At 42.6% G+C, this 7,385-nt stretch overlaps 1 protein-coding gene across 2 annotated transcripts in view; it reads left to right on the top strand.

The window, feature by feature from the left end:
- The first annotated feature begins 1,449 nt into the window (after positions 1 to 1,449).
- LOC122561907 (gastrula zinc finger protein XlCGF17.1-like) overlaps positions 1,450 to 7,385 on the top strand; it is an 11,813-nt gene continuing 5,877 nt past the window's right edge. The window contains exons 1-2 of one of the 2 annotated variants that reach the window (XM_043714231.1): positions 1,450 to 1,657; positions 2,379 to 2,467. The gene's annotated coding sequence lies outside the window, so the exon portion shown is untranslated. The remainder of the gene's footprint in view (positions 1,658 to 2,378; positions 2,468 to 7,385) is intronic. The other variant, XM_043714232.1, reaches the window with a different exon arrangement.

The raw sequence follows: 7,385 nt of genomic DNA, 5'->3' as shown, positions 1-7,385 counted from the left end.
ATCTGCAGTCCTCACTTTCTCCTCCCTATACAAGCAAGCCATTTAAATATACATCAGGTAAAGCAATGGCAACTCCATTGTAAACTTAAGTCAAAATTAATGTCCGTCAAACATTTTCTGTCAGAGTTATACAGCACAAAAGCTGGCTCTTTGATCCTACTCATCCGCACCAACCAGACATCCCTATCTGGCCTATTCCTATTTGCCAGCATTCAGCCCATAACCCTGCAAACCCTTCCTATTCAACATTACTTCTAAAAGTGATAATTGTACTTGCGTCCATTACTTCCTCTGGTAGATGTTCTATACATGCATGTATTTCTACATGAAAAAGTTACCCCTCAGGTCCTTTTTAAATCCTTCCCCTCTCACCTTAATTTTATGCTCTCTAATTTTAGATTCCCTAGCTTAGAAAAACAGCTTTGGCTATCCATGCCACTAATGATTTTACAAATCTCTGTAAGGTCATCCTGCAGCGTCCGACGTTCCAGTGGAAAAAAGTCCCATACTATTCAACCTCCCTCTATTACACAAACCCTCTGCTTGTACAGGGCACTATTATAAAACTTGCAGATCATATGAAACTTGAAACTATGATAAACTGTGGAATATCGTATAGAACTTTAAAATATTTGTTGGTGAAGTGGATAGGGGTAAATGGCAGTCAAATTTAACATTCACGTTGGTCAGTAAAGATTTGACTACACAATCTCATTTTTCAGCCATGGCCATAACCTTAGAGGGTATGGCAAACTAAGTGAATATCTAGAGACTTACTCAATATTATGAGAGTTTCTGACTGAACCACCCTTTATGGGACTATTCTCCGAAGAGACAACAAAGCTGTATTTTGCTTTTATAAGAGGATATCTGATGACAATATTCTGGACAGAGTCAATAAGGACAAACTGTTCCAACTGGTGAATATATTGGGAACAAGAGTGTAGATATCAATTAATTGGTCAAAGCTAAACTGATTTGCAAGAAAGCCTTCTTGGGCAATGAATAGCTGGAGTCTAGCTTGCCCTCCCTGAGGGTATAGTGGGGCAATTTCAATCCAGTCATTCAAGGGTATTGGATTCTTATGTGAAAAGGAAGAACGGGTGGAATAAAGAGGAGAGGCAGAAGAATGTTATGAAGTGAGATGCTTATTTAAAGAGCCAGCAGAGAATTGAGGAGTTGATTGGAGTCTTCCTCCTCTAATATTTCTGACACAGCAGTCTCAAATCTGTCTCTGGCTCAGAATGATATCAGATTGATGTCCCGACATTATTATTTATGTATTTCCATTCTCCATCCCATATTCTAAACCGAATCCGAATCTACTAACGCGTACTTTCAATAGCATGTGGTCTCAGCATTCACTAGTGTATATGAGAGAGAGCAATACGCAGGCGCATGGCCGGTGGTGATAGCAATGTGCAGAGTGTTCCGAATGAGGAAGGAAGAGGATGGATCAAGCGGATAGACAGAGACATTTATGAGCATCTTGTGTAATCCACAAACCTTTCGCTCCCACGTTCAGGACGATGGCTCCAGGCATTGTTGCAGTCGCCGGGCCTGGGGGTGACGGCTGGTCACCATCTTTGTAGAGGAATGAGCGGGAGGTGTTGGCTGCACCACTCCGCCATTGTTCAGAATGGAGACAGAGAGGAGGGTAATTACAAACAATATCACACGTTGCTGGCGAGACTCAGCATTCGTGAGAAGGAAACGTAATTAATGTTTCGAGTTTAGTGAATCTGCTTCTGAAGTTTTGATTTTTTTTTTCATCATTTCTCTGAACCTTCCTGCCTCCGCAGTTCTTTGTTTCGTTTATATTGACAGTTATAGGCTTTTAAAGGGGTTTAGAAGAGAAGGATTTACACAGAACAAACAGAAATAAAAATAAATATTGGTCATAAGTCCTCAACCCTCCTCTTCGTCTTCTGCTTCAAATTAAATTTATGTCCCCTGGTGTTGACCAGACAGATGCTAACCGGAAAAATGAGTTACTTTCTCTGCCCCTCATAATCTTACATAGTTAAAAATCACACAACACCAGGTTACGCAGACACGGGGAGAACGTGCAAACTCCACACAGTCAGTCGCCTGAGTCGGGAATTGAACCCGGGTCTCTGGCGCTGCGAGGCAGCAGTGCTAACCACTGTGCCACCGTGCCGCCTACAAAACAGTCTTAATCTAATCTTTCCTCATAGGTCAGACATTCCAGCCCAGACAGTATCCTTGTACATTGCTCTGCACCCTCTATAGTCCAGGTATACTCTTCCTTTAATGTGGTGATCAGAATTGCATACAGTTATTCCTGAAATAACATTTGTCTCATCAAATCTTCTGTTTGGACTTCCAGTCTTAGATTTTGTAAACTTCTTTTACAGGGTTTTCATGGAGGATGCACAGTGATACCACCAGCTCCCTGCATTTTTGCTCAGCTTCACATTTTTGGATCATTGGAATCTCTTCTGGGGTAAAAGTGACCTGTACAAGAAGGACGGATCCTACCTGCCAGCACCCAGTCCATATCCCTCCAAACCCTTCCTATTCATATACCCATCCAAATGCCTCTTAAATGTTGCAATAACTTTCCAAACATAGACTGGGGCTGCCATAGTGTTAAGGGTTTAGATGGAGAGGAATTTGTAAAGAAAAGTTTCTGAGTTAATATGTTGATGTACCTACGAGAGAAGGTGCAAAACTTGACTTAATCTTGGGGATTAAGGCAGGGCAGGTGAGCAAGGTGTCAGTGGGGGAGCACTTTGGGGCAACGACCATAATTCTATTGGTTTTAAAACAGTGATGGAAAAGGATAGACCAGATCTAAAAGTTGAAGTTCTAAATTGGAGGAAAGCTAACTTAAAATAACTTTCAAAAGCTGATTGGGGACAAATATTCACAGTAAAAGGACAGCTGGAAAATGGGAAGCCTTCAGAAATAAGATAACGAGAGCCCAGAGAAATTATATTCCTGTTAGAGTGAAAGGAAAGGCTGGTAGGTGTAGGGAATGCTGGATGACTAAGAAATTGAGGGTTTGGTTAAGAAAAAGAAGGAAGGTATAGACAGGATAGATCAAATAAATCCTTAGAGTATAAAGGCAGTAGGAGTATACTTAAGAGGGAAATCAGGAGGGCAAAAAGGGGACATGAGATAGCTTTAGCAAATAGATTTAAGGAGAATCCAAAAGGTTTTTACAAATACATTAAGGACAAAAGAGTAACTAGGGAAAGAATAAGACCCCTTAAAGATCAGCAAGGCAGCCTTTGTGTGGAGCCTCAGGAGATGGTGGAGATACTAAACGAGTATTTTGCATCCGTATTTATTGTGGAAAAGGATATGGAAGATATAGAATGTAGGGAAATAGATGGTGACATCTTGAAAAATGTCCATATTACAGAGTGCTAAATGTCTTGAAACACATAAAAGTGGATTAATCCCCAGGACCTGATCAGACGTACCCGAGAACTCTGGGAAGCTAGGGAAGTGATTGCTGGGCCTCTTACTGAGATATTTGTATTATCAATAGTCACAGCTGAAGTACCAGAAGACTGGAGGTTGGCTAAGGTGGTGTCATTATTTAGGAAACATGGTAAGGACAAGCCAGGGAACTATAGACTGGTGAGCCTGATGTCAGTGGTGGACAAGTTGTTGGAGGGAATCATGAGAGACAGGATGTACATGTATTTGGAAAGACAAGGACTGATTAGGGATAGTCAACATGGCTTTGTGCGTGGGAAATCATGTCTCACAAACTTGATTGAGTTTTTTGAAGAATAACAAAGAGAATTGGTGAGGGCAGAATGGTGAACCTGATCTATATGGACTTAAGTAAGGCATTTAACAAGGTTCCCCATGGAAGAGTGGTTAGCAAAGTTATATCTTATGGAATAAAGAGATAACTAGCCTTATGGATACTGAACTGGCTCAAAGGTAGAAGACAGAGGGTTGTGGTGGAGGGTTGTTTTTCAGACTGGAGGCCTGTGACCAGTGGAGTGCCACAAGGACCAGTGCTGGGTCCACTACTTTTCATCATTTATATAAATGATTTGGATGTGAGCATAAGAGGTACAGTTAGTAAGTTTGCAGATGACACCAAAATTGGAAGTGTGGTGGACAGGTGAAGAAGGTTACCTCAGATTACAACAGGATCTTGATCAAATGGGCCAACGGGCTGAGAAGTGGCAAATGGAGTTTAATTTAAATAAATGCGAGATGCTGCATTTTGGGAACGCGAATCTTAGCAGGACTTATACACTTAATGGTAAGGTCCTAAGGAGTGTTGCTGAACAAAGAGACCATGGCGTACAGGTTCATAGCTCCTTAAAAGTATTGCTCCAGACAGATAGGATAGTGAAGAAGGCGTTTGGTATGCTTTCCTTTATTGGTCAGACTATTGGGTACAGGAGTTGGGAGATCATATTGCTGCTGTACAGGACATTGGTTAGGCCAGTTTTGGAATATTATGTGCATTTCTGGTCTCCTTCCTTATTGGAAAGATGTTGTGAAACTTGAGAGGGTTCAGAAAAGATTTACAAGGATGTTGCCAGGTTTGGAGGATTTGAGCTATAGGGAGAGGTTGAACAGGCTGGGGCTGTTTTCCCTGGAGCGTTGGAGGCTGAGGGGTGACCGTATAGAGGTTTATAAAATCATAAGGGGCATCGATAAGATAAATAGACAAAGTCTGTTCCCTGGGGTGGGGGAGTCCAGAACTAGAGGGCATAGGTTTAGGGTGAGAGGGGAAAGATATAAAAGAAACCTAAGGGGTAACATTTTCACGCAGAGGGTGTATGTGTATGGAATGAGCTGTCAGAGGAAGTGGTGGATGCTCGTATAATTGCAACATTTAAAAGGCATCTGGATGCGTAAATGAATAGGAAGGGTTTGGAGGGATATGGGCCGGATGCTGGTAGGTGGTCGTTATGGATGAGATGCTGTACATCTCTGTGACTCGATGACTCTATAACAGCTACTGCGGGTCCTTGATAAGTATGTATCTATCAGGCAGGGATGTCGAGAGAGGGACCATGGTTTACTAGCAAAGTTGAAACTCTTGTCAAGAGGATGAAGAAGACTGATGTGAGGATGAGGCTTGAAGGCTCAGTTTGGGGGCTTGAGAGTTGTACGTTAGCCAGAAAAAATCTAAAGAGAGGGTTAAGAAGAGCCAGGAGGGGACATGAGAAGTTGTTGGCGGATAGGATCAAGGAAAACCCCTAAGGCCTTCATAGGTATATCAGGAATAATGGAATGACTAGTGTAAGATTAGAGCCAATCAAAGTTGGTAGTGGAAAGTTGTGTGTGGAATCTGAGGACATAGGGGAAGCGCTTAATGAATACTTTTCGTCAGTATTCCCATTGGAAATGGCAATGTTAGTGAGAATACGGAGGTACAGGCTACAAGATTAGATGGGGTTGCGGTTGAAAACGAGGAGATTTTAGCAATTTTAGAAGATCTGAAAATAGTTAAGACCGCTGGGCTGGATGGGATTTATCCTTGGATTCTCTGAGATGCCAGAGAGGAGTTTGCACAGCGCTTGTCTTTGATCTTTGTGTCTTCATTGTGGACAGGAGAATGCCAGAAGACTGGAGGATAGCAAATGTTGTTCCCTTGTTTAAGAAGGGGAGTCGAGACAATCCTGATAATTATAGGCAAGTGAGCCTTACTTCAGTTGTGGGTATGGTGTTGGAAAAGGTTATAAGGGATAGGATTTGTACTGAGCTGGAAAGGAATAATTTGATTAGAGATATTCAACACTGTTTTGTGCCTAACTAACCTTATTGAATTCTTTGAGAAGGTAACCAAACTGGTGGATATGGGTAAAGCGGTTGGTGTGGTACATATGGATTTCAGTAAGGTGTTTGATAAGGTTCCACACGTTAGGCTATTACACAAAATATGGGCTTTGGGATTGAAGGTGATTTCGTGGTTTGGATCAGAAATTGGTTGACAGAGGGTGGTGGTTGATGGGAAATGTTCATCCTGGAGCTCAGTTACTGGTGGTGTGCTGTAAGGATCTGTGTTTGGGGCACTGCTGTTTGTCATTTTTATAATTGACCTGGATGTGAGAGTAGAAGGATGGGTTAGTAAATTTGCGGATGATACTAAGGTATGCAGAGTTGTGGATAGTGCCGAATGATGATGTGGGTTACAGAGGGACATAGATAAGATGCAGTGCAAGGTGGAGAGGTGGCAAATGGAGTTTAATGCGGAAAAGTGAGAGGTAGTTCACTTCAGAAGAAATAACAAGGAGGCAGAGTACTGGGCTAATGGTAATATTCTTGGCAGTGTAGATGAGCAGAGAGATCTGTGTCCAGCTACATAAATCCCTGAAAGTTGCCACCCAGGTTGTTAAGAAGGCATATGGTGTGTTTGTATTTATTGGTAGAGGGATTGAGTTTCAGAGCTACGAGGTCATGCTTCAGCTGTACAAGACACTGGTAAGGTCGCACCTGGAGTTTTGTGTGCAGTTCTGGTTACTGCTTTATAGGAAGAATGTAAAAGCTTTGGAAAGGGTTCAGAGGAGATTAACTACAATGTTGCCTGGTATGGAAGGTCTTACGAGGAAAGGCTGAAGGAATGAGGCTGGTTTTTGTTGGAGAGAAGGAGGTTGAGAGATGACATAATCGAAGCATATAAGATAATCAGAGAGTTAGATAGGATGGACAGTGAGCGCCTTTTTTCTCAGATGGTGAAGGCTAACATGAGGGGACATAGCTTTAAATTGAGGGGTAATAGATATAGGACAGATATCGGGAGTTTCTTTACTCAGAGTAGTAGGGGCGTGGAACGGCCTACCTGCAACAGTAGTAGACTTGCTGACGTTTAGGGCATTTAAATGGGCATTGGGCATACATATGAATAATAATGCAACGGTGTAGGTTAGATGTGGGAATCAGATTAATTTCACAGATTGGCACAACATTGAGGGCTGAAGGGGCCTGTTTTCTATGCACTATGTTCTATCCCTAAATTGCAAGGTACGGGGGTGTAAACCTCCCACATTCCACATATAAGACAAAGAGTCGCCATCCTACCCCTGGGGCATTCAATTTCACGCAGGTCTGCAGAGCAAATTAACTCTGTAGTATCACAGTCACACCCCACATCCTGCAAGGATTCCATCCCATTCTCCCAGTTCCTTCACCTACATCACATGTCTTGAGGTGATGCCACCTTCCAAAACAGCATTGCTGACATGGCTTGCTTCTTCCATGATTGTGGTTTTCCACTCACTGCAGTTGACAGGGCCCTCGACCTGTCACCTGTGATTCCACCGTTGCCCCATCCTATCACTGATAAAGATTAGATTAGATTAGATTACTTACAGTATGGAAACAGGCCCTTCGGCCCAACAAGTCCACACCGCCCCGCCGAAGCGCAACCCACCCATACC

The sequence above is a fragment of the Chiloscyllium plagiosum genome, chromosome 24 (assembly GCF_004010195.1).
Source record: "Chiloscyllium plagiosum isolate BGI_BamShark_2017 chromosome 24, ASM401019v2, whole genome shotgun sequence".
In the NCBI taxonomy this organism is placed as follows: domain Eukaryota; kingdom Metazoa; phylum Chordata; class Chondrichthyes; order Orectolobiformes; family Hemiscylliidae; genus Chiloscyllium; species Chiloscyllium plagiosum.
Note: the sequence above shows the minus strand (reverse complement) of the source record. Positions and strands in the feature narration are given on the sequence as shown.